Here is a 19,861-nt window from a genome sequence, read left to right as displayed (position 1 = left end):
TATAGCTTTTTTTCTCTGTAATATTGCTCTTGTTAGAAGCGATACAACTGTCACTTTAATTTTGTTCAGGTATTAAGGTAAGAAGTACCTAATGTTTCCTGAGTTAGTTAGTTTTATGAGAAAATCAGATATGAGTTTATACTAACCGAGTTCAATAATGCTAATTTAGTCAATACAATGTATGCATTCCTAGATGGGTCAATATAGTCCACTGAGTTTCTCGTCGGATCTTCTCAGTGGGTCGCGATTCCGATCCGGTGGTACATTCTGCGAAGCACTGCTCATTCTAGGGCTAGTGTTAGCAAATTCTCTCAGGTTGAGCCCGTGAGCTCACATACCCGTCCGGGCGTAACTGGAATAGTCCCTTACGTTACCAGCGAATAGGTAGGAGAAAAAAAAATCAGTATGATCTCACATCAATCACAAGACTGTATAGCACAAAAAGAAATTAGTGTTTTTGTCTAAATATCCAGTTTCCGCTCTATTCCATCACGTTTTAAATTTATAAATAGATTGTAGTTATGAGTCAAACTTGGAACAGCCGTCATAAAAATCCAATATCCGTGTATTTTGTTTTTATGAAACATAAAATCTAATTGATTATATCGATTCCGAAATTACCTTACATGCTAATACCAACTAAAATGCATATGTTTATTTTCAATCTTTGTTAAAATTCGTAACTTAAAAATATTTACAACAAAGTTTTTTATTTTATTTTATATGAGTGGATGAGTGGACGAGCTCACAGCCGACCTGGTGTTAAGTGGTTACTGGAGGCCATAGACATCCACAACGTAAATGCGCCACCCACCTTGAGATATAAGTTCTAAGGTCTCAATTATAGTTACAACGGCTGCCCCACCCTTCAAACCGAAACGCATTACTGCTTCACGGCAGAAATAGGCAGGGTGGTGGTACCCACCCGCGCGGACTCTCAAGAGGTCCTACCACCAGTATAGGTAATAACCAGTAGTAAATTATGTACAAATATAAACCCTGGGAATGTAATTTTCCCATAATTTACGGATAATCACGTTATGTTACTAACGAGTAAAAGATGACAAGTATGGAACAAAATTATACACTGGTATCCCTAGGTAAGCAATCCGCGGAAATCTTAGTCATAAAGTGGAAATACACAGAATTATTGTCAACCGTTCTCATGGACAGGAAACGGTGAATGTCGACGTAATTATAACAAGTTTGGTAATAAGTACTCTATGGAATTGACTTTAACGGATTTTTAATAAGCTGGCATTAGAGGCTGCACGGAAAACATTCAGGCAGAAGGTGAATTTTAAGTCTTTACCTATTATTACATTCTTCGTTCACAATGACCTCATATGCTTCGAAATTTTATCGCAATACCATAAATTGACATATCGATTACGTGATAAATAGTTAGCTAATTCAAGTATTAGCGTGGGTTGCAAGACATAACTATAAACAAAGATACTACTCACTTTCTTGTCTCTTTTGAATGTTAATGATATGAGTAAAGGTAACAATTATTATTATTTTTTCCCCATCTATTTTCTGTTGCGATAAATAAAACGTGTACACTTTCCAGGTATGAACGATGTTTTAGAAGGTTGATCATGTGGTGCAGTAGATAAGCACTTACTATTGCACCACCGAATCATTCTGTTAGTCAGAGAAAATAGTATGGCTTAAGCCCTTTGAATAGAACTGCATGTCTCGATTGAATTTGTCCACGAAAATACCTGCGGCCTGACTCAGTACAAATTTGCAAACAATAACAGAATACAACGGACACGTCCCGTTAATAATTGTCAATTACCAATACACCTTGAACAAATATTACAGACGACATGAGATTATGATTCTCCGAGGCCAACGACGCTACTAAGCTACCGTTAATTACATGTAATCGTTTTCTACAGCCTTCATACGCCCTAGTAAAATACTACCCACAATATCATGCCGTAAATAATACCTGTTATTTTTGAACCTTGACTATCCCAAAAAAAATTTGTCTTTGAAAAGTAGGCGGAAAAGATTTTGATTCGCTATTACCATTACTTTGACGTATCTGTTGTTTTATTGTTTTAACAAAATATTGGTAAGTATTGCGTTCATGAAATTACTAATAAATATTTATTTATTTATTTATTTATTTAATAAACAATGTTTCAACAGCATTTAACTAGACACAGGGTACAGAGGATGTTTTCCCAAACATGAGCCAATTAAAGAAACACATTATGTTTCCAAAAAATGTTAACATAATTAATGAACACAGGTAGTCCAACTAAGGTAATGCAGTTAAATAGGTAGATTAATTTTGTCGAATGATAACTTGCAGAATAAGTTTGAATCTGATTGTGTTGTGTCGATGTGTGTAAGTGCGTGTGAGTGTAATAAAGTGGTTGGTTTACATGGTTACATGGTTTGGTAGTTTAACATTTATAATAAAATTTAGATTATGTTTTTCTTTTCACGCGGAATAATTTGATACCAAGAAGTGATGAATTGTCAATAATCAAAATCATTAAAAACTTTAGACTAACGTTTTAGGGAATTATGAGTACCTATGCATATCATAAATTTTAATAAACCCAAGGAGACATTTTTAATTTAAGTAAACTAATGTAGTTGTAGTAATGTAGTTGTTGATGCTTGATGAACGTGACGCTTAAGTTCCTTTTAGAACAAGATTCATAATTGCGATTTTAGTTACAGAAAATTAATTTTCTTCTACTTAAATTTATACTAAAAACACTTATTTCTCACGATGGTAAGTACCTAAATAGTTGACAACCCTGCTTTTGTAATTAATTACTCGTTCGCATATGCTAGTCTAGTAATTATTCATGATGTACCTCGCACGCATTAGTCGCATTCTAAATCGTTCTAGTCGGATGCCTCACTTGTCACTGTCAGACTGCACACTGAATTCCTCAATGCCATTCATTGTTCTTCGCTCGTGATGTGAGAGTTATCGAGCTTTGCTGTTAACCAATACAGTATATTGTATATTCGAAATTTGAAGTTTGAAGGATGATATATCGTATCGCTCAAAAAATACCGCGAGAAGAATTTATTCTACAGTCTTAACGTACGTGGAATAAATATCTCTGAAAACATTTGTACGGTCAGCGGCAATAACAGATCGGTTTTAAGTTTTAGTATGTATGTATCAATTAAGTTTATTAATGGCGGAAACCGCAATGTCCTGTGCTTATTAAACAAATCTGTCATTGATCAACGTAGAATGGTTCGCCTTTTAAGACGCAAGAATAATCTATATATTAATACGTGAAGCAAAAACTTTGTATCCCTTTTTACGAAAATTGCGGGGACGGAAGAATATGAAATTTTCTACACTTATATAGAATATAGAGAAGAAGTGCACAATGCTAATATTTTTTTTAAATAATGCATAAAACATACATTAAATCAATAAAGAAAACATTAAACACACTACATACCATGTATTTGACGCACACACGCATGCATACTATTTATTGTCAAACTTTTGTTCTTGACGTCTGTGGTCAAATTGAGAATAGATTAAATTTTGTTGGTCTTTATTAATATTTTTTATAGTGTAGCCTTAGCGAAATTTATGATTATAGTATGTGTACAAACTTACAATTCCAATTAATTATAGTCGAGTTTCGACTACTGTGGGACCTCTAGTTTAATTAAATTTGATTCTGGACGATAATATTTGGCTATAACGAATAAAGGTTAAATTTCAAAAGGCAATCACAATTATTTAAATATTAACCAATAGGTGCTCGTTGCTATAATAAAAATTATGCGTATCGCTGTGTAATAGACGATTATTGTTTGATAATCAAATTACGGTTAGACGGTTTTAATTAAAATGTTACGACCAATTAGCACGATTTATACTTTTGCGAAATTTGACATTTGAAGCAAGGCTACTGATGTCTTTGCAATTTATTAATTCGACATGTTCTTCTGTTGTTGCAATCAATAAAATAATTGCCGATTAATGAACGATTAGGTAATATAACGCCATCTTAGAACCGACACTAAAAGGTGTGTAATCCAAAATTTATCAAATCAAACATTACTTAACGATTTTAAATGTGTGGACGTGGTATTTGTGTACTTAACCGGTATGTATTTCTGGGTTATGTTTGTTTTAGTACCATAGACACGAGGCGTCCATCGTACACGTTGCCATATATGTTCCAAAGTAATATTTAGGAGGTAAAGACAACGGGAAAATGTTCCACGGAACGGGTGAAAAAGCTCGGTCAGGCGAGGGCTCAAATGATAGCGTTCGGAGCTTGTATAGAGAGAGCATACTCTCTATGCTTTATTGTACACAAAATAATAATAAAATATGAAACATTAAATACAAAAAAGGAGCAAGAATCATTAGGAAACAAATTGTATATGTGTGAACTTATCTTAAAAATGGCGTTAGGGCTATTAAGGCCTCTGTCATATATGTTCTGTTCTATGATAGCTACCGTCAGGAAAGCAGTTTTGTTTATAATTAGTTTAGACTCGGTTTGATCGCAAACAAATCACGCATAATCATCATACTCTCTAAAGTCAAAATACCAGTTTGTGTTGTAGAATGCTAGCCATACTTGTCTTGCGAGTTTGATTTCTTATGGTAAGCAATTAAGATCCGTGGAATTCCATCTGATTCAGCCGCGTTCAATTTGTATACATTTAATTTATGAGTATCGTATCACGAAGGTTCTTCTGTAAAATTATCGATGTCTGCTAATCAAATCGGAACATTTTAATTACTGGTGGTAGGACCTCTTGTGAGTCCGCACGGGTAGGTACCACCACCCTGCCTATTTCTACCGTGAAGCAGTAATGCGTTTCGGTATGAAGGGTAGGGTAGCCGTTGTAACTATCCTGAGAACTAAGAACTTATATCTCAAGGTGGGTGGCGCATTTACGTTGTAGATGTCTATGGGCTCCAGTAACCACTTAACACCAGGTGGGCTGTGAGCTCGTACAACCACCTAAGCAATAAAAAATAAATAAATTAAAACGCCGTTTTGTATTTCTCTAGAAATTCTAGTGTGAAACTGGTTTTTACCAGGGTTCCACTATTCACCGATAGAGGCCTATATATTTTAATATAGAACACCTCAAACGAATTTTCTTTCTAATTAATACAGGATAATAAGTGTTATTCACTACGGGTATGGATGGTAAGATGTCTTGTGGGCCCGCACGGGTAGGTAGCACCACCCTGCCTGTCACTAGCGGTAATGCATTTCGGTTTAAAGGGTAGAGCCGAGATTTTCTCAGCCCGTCGCCCTCTTGAATTGAACCATGTGGGCCCTGAGGTCGTCGACTCTAAGCAATAAAAAATAAAATGATCCGAGTCCATAGACAGCAATGTAAATGTCAAAATGTTTTACTGGTGGTAGGACCTCTTGTGAGCCCGCACGGGTAGGTACCACCGCCCTGCCTATTTCTGCCGTGAAGCAGCAATGCGTTTCGGTTTGAAGGGTGGGGCAGCCATTGTAACCATACTGAGACCTTAGAACTTATATCTCAAGGTGGGTGACGCATTTACGTTGTAGATGTCTATGGGCTCCGGTAACCACTCAACACCAGGCGGGCTGTGAGCTCGTGCACCCATCTAAGCAATAATAAATAATATAACTCGTACGTAGATATAACTCAATATTGATAATTATTGTATTTACTAGCTAGCTACTTAAGTAGTGTTTTTTTTTATATTTTGTTTTCGAAATCCAGAGTGTAAACAGTTTCGTCCGTGCGTAAAGCAGTTCAGCGGTTACCGCGAACACTCGTGACCCACTGACGGCTGAATTGCATTAAATTAACAAAATGCAACCTGTGGTACCTACCCGTGCGGACTCACAAGAGGTCCTACCACCAGTAAAAAATATAGTATAGTTTGCCAATACTGTATTTAAAGTGAAAATAAAATATATCTGTATATTTGTTATACAGCATGGCAGTGGATAGCATCACACGAATACATAATCCCTAGCGAATGGGTTTTTTTTATTGCCCTTGTAGGCAGACGAGTATACGGCCCACCTGATGGTGAATGGTTACCGTCGCCCATGGACTTCAGCAACGCCAGGGGCAGAGCCAAGCCGCTGCCTACCGTTAAGTACTCTCCATAAGCCTCGTTTGAAGAAGGGATAAATCAATAAGGAATAAATAATCATGAAGAAATCACACGATCAAGACAACTGACTGACAAAAGGCTAAGACCTTCCAACTCATGTCGTAAGGTGGGTGGCGCCCATTGCGTTTCAGATGTCTATGGGCTCCGGTAACCATTTAACGCCAGGTGGGCCGTGAGCTCGTCCACCCAACTAAGCAATAAAAAAAATTATAAGATTCATTAAAAGAGCAGATCTAAGTACTTCGTTACGGCTATGTAGTTTTGGTATGAGCACAAATTAACTTACTCAAATATCTATACTAATATTATAAAGAGGAAAGATTTGTTTGTTTGTTTGTTTCGAATAGGCTCCGAAACTACTGGACCGATTTGAAAAATTCTTTTTCCATTAGAAGTTGACATTGTCCCTGATGAACATAGGCTACTTTTTTTTTTTTTTTTTTTATTTCATGTGTGTTTTAATGTTTCCGAAGCGAAGCGAGGGCGGGTCGCTAGTTCGCATATAAAAGGGTTTTCTCAGACTAGCATTACAAATGATTTTACATTATTGAATTGAATTTGGTTTCTGTCTTAGAAACTACGTATTAATGTTAGTATTTAATAGTTCGTAGCTGTTTGAGAGTGCTAAAAACATTTTCTAAGAATATTCTTATATAGTTATAAAAAATAATATGTATTAGTATAGTAGTAGTAATAATATCAAAAATACGATTATTATTGATTAGTTAATTATGATTTTACTTACAATTTACTATTACTATTGCAATTTTCAATACGTGATTCTGAAACAACAACAAAAAAATTATTATAAATAAAATACACAAGACTGTTTTAATAGAAGCAATACATGTATTTGCAACGATTATGGGCATTATTTGCTAGGCTACTTGGGCGTGGCAGTTCTAAGCTCTGCATTGTCTCACTTCCAATAACTAGAATCTTATTCTTCTTCTATATCGTTCCCTCACTACTGAGGATCGCGACCACATGCGATGTACTTCCAATGCACCCGATCATGGGTGGCATGGACTGCATGGTACAGACTACCACCGAGTGCTTCTCTTGCTAGATCTGACCATCTGGCTGGTGTTCTGCCCACGGCGCGCTTGCCTTTTATTCGACCCGTAATTATAAGTTTCTCTAATTCATGTCTGGGAGACCGCATGATGTGTCCGAAGAAGCTCATAACACATTCCCGGCAGATGGAAGAGAGCCTTTTTCGGATGTCTAGCTGCCTTATTACTTGGTCATAATGCTTATATTCCTTTAAAGTCCAATCACACACAATAGTATGTAAAAGTGAGAATGTGCGAGTGGATTGTACTTTTTTTTTTTTTTTTTTTTTTTTTTTTTATGATTGAAAGTTTACTGGTGGCCCGAAGGCCTTTCCAGTTTCACCAGGACAGGTGGGCGAGCAAAGGCTCAGCCAAGAGGGGTGGGATTTGCTAACAACTGCCCGAGCGCCTCCGAAGGAGACCTAACAACTCAAGAGCAATTGTTTCGCGAATGAATCTACTACCGGATCGGAATCGCGACCCGCTGAGAAGATCCGGCGAGAAACTCAGCGGGCTGATGCATGGGTTAGGTTGCACGTCGACCTCTTTGTCGAGTTCGACGAGTACGGTTACCGGGGTCCCTAAGCCTGCCCCTAGTATTAGAGCTGAAGGCATCTAATGCAAAGGTTATTGGATCTGATGGATCCGTAAGGACGTGTCTAGGGCGTCGACGGTGACTGGCTCCTGCATGATCAGGATTCGGGGAGTAGTCAGCGGCGGCAACGATAAGGCGATTATCATGACGCATAGCCTTATCGAAGTATCGTTCCGACGCTGACTTCATGTATTTCCGAATTGATTCGAGGCCCAGGTCGTCGTGTAGGTCAACGTTCCTCACGAACCACGGAGCCCCGACAGCTAACCTGCAAAAGCGGGATTGTAGGGATTGGAGGGTGTCTATGTGTGTGCGGGCCGCGTGAGCGAACACCACACTCGCGTAAGTCATGACGGGCCTTATGCAAGTTTTGTAAAGTGTCACCTTGTTCCGAAGGGACATTTTACTTCGCTTACAGATCATGGGGTAGAGTCTACCGAGAATAAACGCGGCACGGTCACGGACTGATTTTATATGCGGGCGGAATGTCATCGATGCATCCAGGGTAACGCCCAGGTACTTGACCTTCCTGGCCCAGGGTATGGGTTGTCTAAAGAGAGTAATCGGGGGTGTGAGATTCCTCCTCCTAATCCGGGAGGAAATCCGTGTGGAGCTTCCCCTCTGAAATAGCACCGCAGTACTTTTCGCTGGGTTGATGTCTATGCGCCATTTTCGGAACCACTGTCCTAGGGCTAGGGCTGCGCTCTGAAGCTTCTTCGCGATTAGGGACTTATTTCTACTAGAATAGTAAACAGTCGTGTCGTCGGCGAATAAAGCTAAATGGGTCGGCGGCGACCGGGGAATATCGTTGACGAATAAGCTAAATAGGAGGGGTGAGAGGACAGAGCCTTGCGGGACTCCAGCTGTGAGAGGTCGTGGGGAGGAGCGGGTTCCCTCGACTCGATATCGAAAAGAGCGGTTCGACAAGAAGTCCCGTATGATGAGCACGAGACTATCCGGCACGCCCATGTTGAATAGTTTGAAAATCAAACCATTGTGCCAGACTTTGTCGAACGCTTTTGCGACGTCGAAGAAGAGAGCTCCCGTGTATAACGGTTTTTGTCGATTAAGCCCCACAAGAATGTGCTCCGTGAGGCGGTGCACCTGTTGAACGCATGAGTGATTTGTACGGAATCCGAATTGTTCATCGATAAGAATGCCCTTGGATGAGACGAAGTCTCTGAGGCGTTTGTAGAGCAGACGCTCATACAGTTTGCCTAGAGACATGAGGAGGCTAATCGGGCGGTAGCTCGTCGGATGATTTTTTGGTTTACCGGGTTTATGTATGCCGATAACGTCCGCTTCTTTCCACACCGCGGGAAAGATACAGTTCGCCATAGCGGCATTGAAAATAGATGCCAACATCACGATGAGTTGGACGGGTAGAAGTTTAATAACGCGGTTGGATATACCGTCGGAACCGGGAGCCTTGCGAGGACGTAGGTCTTTGATCAAGTCTTTAACTTCCATCGGGGTGACGGGTGGTAATGCATCAGAGGGTGGCAAGGAGGCTCTGCGTTCTACCTCACTGTCTACTAATTCTACATGAACAGGGTCCACGGATTGAGTGCTGGGCGTGCACTGGGTTTGCAATGTATCGGCCAGCAGCTCTGCTTTTTCGTCATCATCGAACGCCGCGAGTCGGCCTGAGGGGCCTACGAGGGGGGGCATAGTTACTACCGTATCCGATTTGAGAGTACGAGCTAAGCGGTAGTAAGACCTTTGAGAGGGCGCGAGTCCTTCTAAGAAATCAGACCATCTGGCATCTCGGACTTCGGTGATGCGAGACTTTACGTCGCGTTGTAGGGCACGCATTCGAATACGATTTTCCGCGGTAGGATACCTATCGTACGCACGGATCGAGGCGTTCTTAGCTCTAAGGAGTTCCCTAATATCGTCGGGCAATTTGAAGCGGTGAAGGAAGTCCTCCGCTACAACTTGCTTCGATGACCTATCTAATGTCGAGGTGATGTGTGACGTTACGATGTCTATGGCTTCAGCGGTATCCTGAGGAGACGGGATAGAGTCCGGACTAAACGGAAGCGATGGTGGATCAGATTCAGCCAGGCTGATGCCCAGCGTGTGCCAATCCACCACAGTCCTCGTGACGGGAACGGAATCGGGAGCGCGACCGAGCTTCATAACGACGGGACGGTGGTCTGAATCTAACTCTGAAACTACTTCGATCGAGTGTAAGCGCAGAGTTACGTTTTTTAATAACGCTATGTCGAGTATATCCGGGCGATGCGCGATATTTAGCGGGTAGTGAGTCGGGGTTAGCGGAGCGACGATATCGAAGGCGAGATCATCGACTAACGCGTCAAGCCGCCTGCCATTCGGGGTTGTGGTGTGTGAGTTCCACCTGATGTGTTTACAATTTAGGTCGCCCGCCAGAATGACAGAGCTCCCCATACCGAGCAGCGCCTCGATATCACTGCTTAGAACGATCTTATCCGGTGGAAGATAAACGGACGCGATAACGATCGGCGCGTGTCCCGTCAGTGAGATTCGGCACACTGATGCTTCGATATTAGCGAGCGCGGGAGGATCGAGCGGGACGCAATGCAGGGCTCTTCTATAGTAAATGACGGTACCACCACCACGGGCAGAGAGCCTGTCGTTCCTGACCATGTTATAGTTCGCGATTTTAGGGTCACGGCGCGCGGGCTTAAGTAGGGTCTCCTGCACTAAAAAGATATCAATTTGGTGGTCACGCAAAAAGTCAGAAACCTGATCACGTTGATTTGCGAGACCGTAAGCGTTAAAAAATCCTATCGTTACGGATAGGGGCTTTATTCTACTTATATACGCCATTGATTACCGGCGGAGTGAGGGGAGGACGTACGTATTTAATGACGCGTATACGTCGGCGTATTCCTGCACAACGGCGATAAAGTGTTGTGCAGTGGAGGCAGCGCGAATGGCGTCGCCCAAAGCGTTAACGCGCTCAAAGTTGATCGACTGAAAGAAGTCGATCGCTAAAGCGAGATTGTCGGACGCGGTCGGAGGGCAAGTCGCGGGAGAGGGACGAGTCGCGGGGGCGGGACGAATCGCGGAGGAGGGAGTTGTAGCCGTGTTCGTGTACGGCAGCGGTTTTGCCCAGGCCGAGACACTGGGCACCGCCGCCGGAACGAACGCTGGCTTAGCCTGCGACGCAGAGGGTGCCGAGGCTTTGATGTCTGGGCCGGAAGCTCGGAGGCGGTTTTGGCGGGCGACGCGGCGATTTATTTTAGGGGCTCGGGGGCAACCACGGTAATTCGCGGGGTGACCCTGTGTTCGACACAGGACGCAGCTAGGCGGTTCCGTCGCGGTTTTTTGGTCGCGAGCGCAGAGGGCCGTGGCGTGATCGCCCAAACACTTAACACATCGGGGGCGCGCGTGACAGTTACGGGAAGAGTGCCCGTACAATTGACAGTTATGGCACTGGCTAGGAGTGCCTTTTTTATGGGGGGCTTCGACAGCGATACCAGAGAGCCTACAGACGGTCTGTGTGTTAAAGATTTTCTTACCCTCGGGGGTAGGCTGGAGAGCGACTAGAACCATATTATATGGCTCCCTACCGCGACCGGTGTGCATACGGTGCACAGAATTCACTGGTAGGCCTTGTTCTAACAGGTCGGCTTTTACGAGCTCTACATCTAACTCTTTAGGGATTCCGCGTATTACAACGCGGAGTTCGCGCTCCTCCTGGAGCGTATACGTATGGAAACTTATACGCTCCTTACGGAGGTAAGAAGAGAGGGCCCTATGGTCGTCGGGTGTTTGAACCTTAATTTGAATGCCGTTCGCGAGGTTACGGGCATTCGTGAAATTTATATTTTTGGCCTTAAGGGCCAGGCAAACTCGATCCCAAGCTGCCTTCTCCTGAAGGATAACCGGGGGAGGGGTCTGGGTTTTATTTTGTGCCACCGGACGCGGCGACGGAGTGGCACGGGCTGGGGGCGCAACGGGAGTCTGAGGGCGGGGGCGCGACGCGTTCACGGCTTTGCTAATTTTAGCGGCCGCGGGAGCTCGAGACTCCGCGGCACGCTTCTTACCCTTCTGTACCAGGGTGAATCCATCCGTGGATGAGGCGGGGGCGAGGTCGACCTCCATGTCCGAGTCAGAGTCGGAGCACGAGGAGGCGGGTGCAGGCGACCTACGAGCAAGTGTAGGTGTTTTAGAGGGCGCGACGGAGGCCGCGGATGATCGCTCAGCTGAAACGATGGTCACGGCGGACGACGCAGCAGCTTTTCTCGCCAGTATAGGCGACACGGGAGCGGCAGGCACGACAGAGGCTGCGGTGCTCAATGCAGAAGCTCTGCACGCAGTTACAGGCGACGCAGGAGCAGCGAGCGCGGCGGAGTCCTCGAGAGGGCTCGCAGTGTGATTGGCCTTGAAGGCCAAAAACTCCGAGGCGAGCTGTGGGTGGCGAAGTCGGAGGAATTCCGCGAATACAGCGTCCATGATCGCTGAGTACCCAGGTGGGGCGGCCCCGGGTCTTGAAAACACTCGCCTTGCGGCGAGGCCCCAACTTCTCGGACCTGAGCGGTTCTATTGAACACAGGTGGCAATGCGGCGCGATTACTACAGGACAAAGAAAAAGCACAACAAAACAGAAATTACGAAAAGAAACAAAACAAATAAATACTTGCAGGAAACCACTTTGTCGGCAGATGTACCACGAACACAGAAACAACAAAAGGAAACAAAACAAATAAAAACTTCCAGAAAGAGCACTTAGTCGGCAGATGTACCACAAACACAGGCCGCGCGAACAATGGCCGGGCTAACAAAAGCCGGGCGAACAAAGACCGGGCGATCGAGTGGACGATGAGCACGTCCGCACGTGACGGGTGCCTCTATCGGAATGAATTGTACTGTCATCAGTTGTAAAGTATTAGGAAAGCAGTAGTTACGAGTGAAATTTTAAACGTGATTCTGATGCCAAGTTTCATGTTAAACAACCTGTCGAGAACGCGTCTGTCTTTTTGCTTGTCACGCTCAAATAGTAAGTATAGTATAAGCATACTATAATATTACTAGATTGCGAGATTTCTAATTTAATAACAAATTACAAAGAAGATTTCGAATTTGTTATATGATTGAAAATATCAATAGTCCGAGCGCGTCAGTTAAAAGCAACACAATGCTGAATAGTGTTAGATCGTATTTTGTGTACATTTTATATTAAATACAAGTATGTATTTTTTTTGACTTTGTAGGACGCAATCGTCGGCCTTATCGGAGATCTTCGACCGGGTCAGAAGCAGCGTGCATGCACGCAACCCTCAGTCACTCATTTGCTTTGTTTCGTGACAGAGTATTTATATGTACATGCTTCGTCGGTTCTCAAATCGACGTATGAAGGGACAGGAGAATCACTTAGGGGGCCAGAGTCGGATATTGATTCCTTTTCCCTTATTCCATTCGACGACATCTAAAAAGAGGATCTCCCTCTCTCTCTCCCTCTCTCTCTCCCTCTCTCTCTCCCTCTCTCTCTCCCTCTCTTTCTCTCTTGCGCCCCACCGAATTTATCTACGAGACAGTGCACTGGCAGAAGTCAAGAATCGTAACCTCGACGATCGAAGGATAAAATGTTTATACCCAATTTTCGGGTCTGTACTTCTGTAAGCTTACTGCACTATCTCTAGTAAATTCCTAACTATTATAATTCACATTTCATTTTCGGGAGGACGTCAGTGAAATAAATAAAATCTAGTTTTACAAAGTTTAAAATCTACATGCATTTTATTCTATGTACTACTATTTATGTGCTTTCTCTCAACCCGAAGACATGGCTTAAAATTAAGTGCAATTTCAATATTGACTGAGCCAAATCGTCCAGTTCAGTAGTAAGGCTTGAGGATAATCTGGCATTACGGGGAGATTAGACACAGACGGCGCAGATCGAATTGTAGGTAAGTAATTCAGTAAGCACTAGCTTCCACGCTAACATCTGATTTAATGCTCTGGTTAAAGGTAAATTAATTTATTAATGACAACGGCACTCTTAATAAAACTATGAGAAATAATTATTATTTTTTGGTCAGTAGGAAATCGCCGGACTTCCGCCCTCCACTGGCGATGGAGGGCGAGGCATGTCAGAGTCGAATTGACTAAAACCTCCTGTCGCTCAACAACCAACGTCCAAACCTCGCATGAGACAGAACTCATGAAAAGGCAAAAGGGGCAAAGTGAAGCGTTTAGTGCGGAGCACACCATGAGAAATTATTAGAATATTTTTTTTATAATTTTAATTCTATCTTCCAAATTTACCTCTTTATCAAAATAACTAAGTTTACTTATATTATATCCATCTTTATTTTTATTGAGAAAATGTAAGAAATACAATTCTCTCATAATGTGAAACTTATTTGCAATATTTTTTTCCGCAGTAATAGAATAACTATGCAAAAGATAACATTATTGCCACAGGCTATTAACAGTGACAAATGATCTGTTAAGTGTAACGATCGGAACAAGCGCGCACGTTTTGTAATCGATTATCATAATTTAAATCGAATGCCATATCCAGTCAACGCGGTCATCGATATTGGTAATTGGTTTCTTGTTACGCTACAATGCTGTAAGATTTCAAGTATTTATTTATTTATTTAAATCATCTAATAGTTCAATATCCACGGAATTCGATTTTCGACAACAAGCAAAGACAGCCCACCTGGTGATAAGCCTGGAGCCCATAGAGATCTACAGTATAAATGCGCCATCCACCTTGAGATATAAGTTCCAAGGTCTCAAGTATAGTTACAACGGCTGCCCCACCCTTCAAACCGAAACGCATTACTGCTTCACGGCAGAAATAGGCAGGTTGGTGGTACCTAACCGCGCGGACTCACAAGAGTTCATACCGCCAGTAATGTTATAAATACAAAACTGTGGAACAGAAAAGTAGTAATTTTTTTTTTTTATAAATGATCGTACAGAGTCTTTTAAAACTCCTAAATAATATCATCATCTGCCTTCTAGGTATCTATCCACATAAGATTGAGTTGTATTTCAAATTACACTTAATAAAAAAAAAAACACTGATCGCTTGTCATCGTAAACATATTTTCTGGTTATCTTCATTACGTAAAAAAAAAACCGACCATAAATCCACAATCTTCGTGTGTACAACAGAACTCTGAAATCATTTTTAAAACAATAAAATAGTTTAATGCGGCATTCAGAGCGTAAAATTGCATGTTCGCAACTTAGTGCGACAAATGGATTGAATGTCTTGAAGCGATAGAAAAACAATGTTTCGTATACATTAATTTAAATACATTTACTTTATAAGATTCTGAAAGAATGTACTTTTAACCATACTAGAGGTCCCGCAGTAATCGAAATTCGACTATAATTAATTGGAATTGTAAGTTTGTACACTATTATGATTGTATTTTATACTTCTATAATAACAAATTTCGCCAAAGCTACTCTATAAAAAAATATTAATAAAGACAAACAATATTTAATCTGTTCTCAATTTGACCACAGACGTCAAGAACAAAAGTTTGACAATAAATAGTATGCATGCGTGTGTGCGTCAAATACATGGTATGTAGTGTGTGTAATGTTTTCTTTATTGATTTAATGTATCTTTTATGCATTATTTAAAAAAATATTAGCATTGTGCACTTCTTCTCTATATTCTCTATAAGTGTGGAAAATTTCATACTTCTCCGTCCGCGCAATTTTCGTAAAAAGGGATACAAAGTTTTTGCTTCACGTATTAATATATAGATTATTATGAAAAATATAACATATCGCGGATCGTTTGGAACCTCTGGTTCTGCGGAGGGACTTCGGTTCCCTCTGTATTTTGTACCGTATGTTCCATGGGGAGTGCTCTGAGGAATTGTTTGAGATGATCCCCTCATCTCCTTTTTATCATCCCACCTCCCGCCATCGGAGCAGACTTCATCCATATCATCTGGAACCGCTGCGTTCATCGACAGCGCATTTCCAGAGGTCTTTTTGCCACGTAGGTACCACCCGGCTATGGAATGAGCTCCCCTCCACGGTGCTTCCTGAGCGCTATGACATGTCCTTCTTTAAAAGAGGTTTGTGGAGAGTATTAAGCGGTAGGCAGCGGCTTGGCTCTGCCCCTGGCGTTGCTGAAGTCTATGGGCGACGGTAACCACTCACCATCAGGTGAGCCGTATACTCGTCTGCCTATAAGGGCAATAAAAAAAAATGTATATAAAACAAATGAAATCTACAAAAGCTACGCCAAGTCAGAATTATTTTAGGATGTACCGAGCAACAAGTCCATGGTCACCATATGAAAGAAAAAACGGTGCAACTATTTTCAATTGCAATTCCGTTAATTATTTATTATTTTTATTTAAATAATTATTTATTTTTGAAGTCAAAGAATTTTAAAAGTGAAAGAGAAGGAACAAGTGTACCTAAGCTCAGAAAGTTAATCAAATCGCATAAAATTATTTAGTTCACCGATAACTTTCGAAATTATCAATTTAGAGTTTTATGATTCGATGTTTTAGAGTCTGCAATCTGGTATAAAAAGTGCTAACTGCTTATATAATGGCCTCTACAAAATGGATTAAAATATATATTGACTTACGACTCAAGAATGATTAAATTTAAAAAATAATTGAGAATCTGTTGATATTTATTGCCCCTATAGGTGGACGTGTATACGGTCCACCTTATTGGTAATGGTCACCGTTGCTCACGAACGTCAGAAATGACAGAGGAAAAGTTGAAACGCTTCCAAAAATTTTGTGTTAAATTTCCACCACTACGTTCCAACTATTTAATTTATGTACCCAATGCTTTACTATATTGTCATTCTACTAGAGTTGGTACAAACAGTTTGTTTCTACGACGAAGCCATTGTGCCTTCAGGTCTGAAGAGCAGGAAATAAAAACATCTCTAGACTCGCGGCAAAATTCAGATTCTGTTGTAGTAAGTAATCACTTGTAATAACAAACACCAGTTGAACAGTTATCTCTTCCCTAAAACGAAAAAATATATAATTTTGTCTATTCATCTCCAATAAATTAATTCTATTTAACCAACAATAATCCCTTGTAGTAACACGAGATGAACAGTGAATTATCTCTTCCCCAAAACGAAAAAAATTATAATTTTGTCAATTCATCTCCCATAAATTAATTCGATTTAAACAACAATAATAAACTACAAAATAATCATCTCCTATAAGAATATTAATCACCAAATACATACGTGTATTGTTTACATTATCGTAAACTGAGCAAAACAAGAGCACGTGTTGTCTGTCGGTACGTTTATTTCAATTAGTAAATTAATTAAATTAATATTTATTTCATGTAGGTCATGATCACTAGAGGCTCTCTGTTTGTGCAACTGGCTTTATTGCAGTACAATGCTCCTATTTCGAGTTTTTGAATTATGTTTGTGCAAATGTGAACCACTTACATTCATTTATTGTGACATGAATATTATGAAGTCAATATACTCAATGTTTAATAATAATGATTGTTTTGGATTGACGAAATTAGTCTTGAAGTCGATTTTTGAGCTGGAATTCATGTCTATTCCTATATAAGAGAATTCAAAAGGAAAATGCTCACCCATCTTATTCCATTATTGAGGAAGTCATTCGCGAACATACGTTAAGTATGCCTTAGTGGATAGTAGATTATTGGATGTACAGTAGCATCGTTTTATAAGACTATATCTGGATAATATTATTTAAAAAAAAACAATTTTCACCGCTCAAATACACACCCACGCCCAAGTGTAAAACAAAATGAATGACTTTCTGATGATCGAATGATTTGTTACCATTCACATAACGTCTTTGATGTACCTAGATGGATTGTTGAACATTTTTTAATACCTCGCTTTTTATACACGGTCCATTTGATGGATACTAGTAACTAGTAAGCTACCCGAGAATAGTAGGGCTGACTCAGTGAATATATACAAATGACAACAGACATGATCTCATCCACACCGAAACCCCAGCAATTATGCCGTGAGTAATAACTTTGAGAATGCCACTACCCATTCTCTCATGAATTAGTCGCCCACTACGCCACCTACGGGAAGAGATGGTGCGATGCTATTCAAGGACACAACACAGCCTCATCTGATATGATTATGCTAGATTTACATATGTCGCGTTGTTGCAAATTGATGAGACAGCCGCCTTGACCGCTCGCGACCTCGTGAGAGCCACATTAGCACCATTTGCTGAAACCGATATGAATCTCGTTCGCACGTACCATATAAAGTATCAAGAACGGGTTTGTCTTAAAAAAATGGTTGCCATAGTTTCTTAATCTTTATTTGTATTTTAATTGCAACACTTTTAAAACGATTTTTTTTTTGTCATTTTTGATTGCAAGCGTTTCGGTCTTGGTTTCTTTTGTTTGATTGAGAAATTGATACGAAAAGCAGAATTGTTGACACTTATCGATGGAAGGAAAGTCAATAAAGATTTAATGCGTTAAACATCCGCCTTCAGTGCAAACAATGAATGGAACACAACAGAATCGTGCTCGGTGGTTGTACATAAAATGTTTCATTGCAACTGCAGTTAGGTATTCTAATAGTTAAGATAATGCCAATTACTTCAGCAGCTTCCAAATGACTACAACAGCGAACGTACTTATACACGTCACTGGTGGTAGGACCTCTTGGGAGTCCGCACGGGTAGGTACCACCACCCCGCCTATTTCCGCCGTGAAGCAGTAATGCGTTTCGGTTCGAAGGGTTGGGTAGCCGTTGTAACTATACTGAGACCTTAGAACTTATATCTCGAGGTGGGTGGCGCATTTACGTTGTAGATGTCTATGGGCTCCAGTAACCACTTAACACCAGGTGGGCTGTGAGCTCGTCCATCCTTCAAAGCAATAAAAAAAAAAGGTTATTCTCTTTGGATTCGAGGGTTGCTAATACTCAGTCATTTTACTGAAAGATAATTCAATCAAGATAAAATCAAACTTGGATAGTACTAGATCATATTTTTGGGTTGACCATTTTGACTAAAAAGATAATGTGACTTAACATTTAAAAATAATTGGTTAATGGGTTAGCCTTATATGAGTCGTCTATTATCAAAGGTGGCAATCTGTGCATTTGGACAAAAAAAATTATTGATATGTCAATACAGATTGATTTGAATATAATCGTCTCCTTCAAAGAATACGGTTCAAAACCTGCATTAAATAAAGGTTAATAGTTAACCTGTTATTTATCTAAGATGTCGTTCTGAAGAGTTTTGTGACTGCCAATGGAATACAAAGTCAATAATTCGTTTTTCTGATTTACCAATCATTGTCCAAAAGTCAGATTGCCGGCTTTGATAATAGTCGACTCATATATCCTTATATGTGTCATGGCTAAGTCCGCATATAAGAAATGAGTACTGTGATTATTCACATACCGATGTACCTATTGTAACGTGAGAGAGATTTCGACGAACAAAATCGATGTTTAGTTTATTTCTTAAGCGAAGGCGTAAATCGTTTGCGAGAAAGTACACACTCAATCACGTATAGTAAAAGTTGATCGTATAAAATTTCAGAAACGAAATTTCTAAAATGTGTTAATTTAAATAAATTATGTGCAAAATAATCGAATAATCGTTTGGGCTTTGACGAGTGAAAATTCAAGCAAACGACCCGAAGCGAAGATAAAATTGTGAATGATTTTAACATTATAAACATTTATGTGCCGTTATTATCGGAGCGGTAGATAAATTGACTATCATAACTATTTGATTCCAACTGATCAATAATGCATACTGTACGACGCCATTCTAAATTTCGATTATGATAAAAACGAATGTAGTGTTTAATTTCAATGTTGAAAAGCATTTATTTTACCTTTACTAATTAGTTTAAATATATATAATTATGTAAATTGTATGGTTTATTTATTAAATTATAAGGTTTTAATTATGTAAATTGTATAGTTTATTAATTTACAATTTAGTTTTGCGATAAATAAAGTGAATTCCTCGTAGGGTCTCAACATCGCGATTATACAAATTCGGTTTTTTTAGAAAGTACATATTCTGATTAAAATACACTATTAGGAATCGAATTAAAATAAAATCCAATTTCATA

At 40.4% G+C, this 19,861-nt stretch overlaps 1 protein-coding gene across 2 annotated transcripts in view; it reads right to left on the bottom strand.

Annotated features, from left to right (window-relative positions):
• Nucleotides 1-19,861, bottom strand: part of LOC101746447 (ATP-binding cassette sub-family G member 8) — a 72,008-nt gene that overhangs the window by 28,886 nt on the left and 23,261 nt on the right. The window contains exon 2 of one of the 2 annotated variants that reach the window (XM_012695374.4): nt 6,885-6,921. The exons of the other annotated variant lie outside the window; for it this stretch is intronic. The gene's annotated coding sequence lies outside the window, so the exon portion shown is untranslated. The remainder of the gene's footprint in view (nt 1-6,884; nt 6,922-19,861) is intronic. 2 annotated transcript variants of the gene reach the window in all.

This window comes from Bombyx mori, chromosome 22, assembly GCF_030269925.1.
Source record: "Bombyx mori chromosome 22, ASM3026992v2".
Taxonomy (NCBI): Eukaryota; Metazoa; Arthropoda; class Insecta; order Lepidoptera; family Bombycidae; genus Bombyx; species Bombyx mori.
Note: the sequence above shows the minus strand (reverse complement) of the source record. Positions and strands in the feature narration are given on the sequence as shown.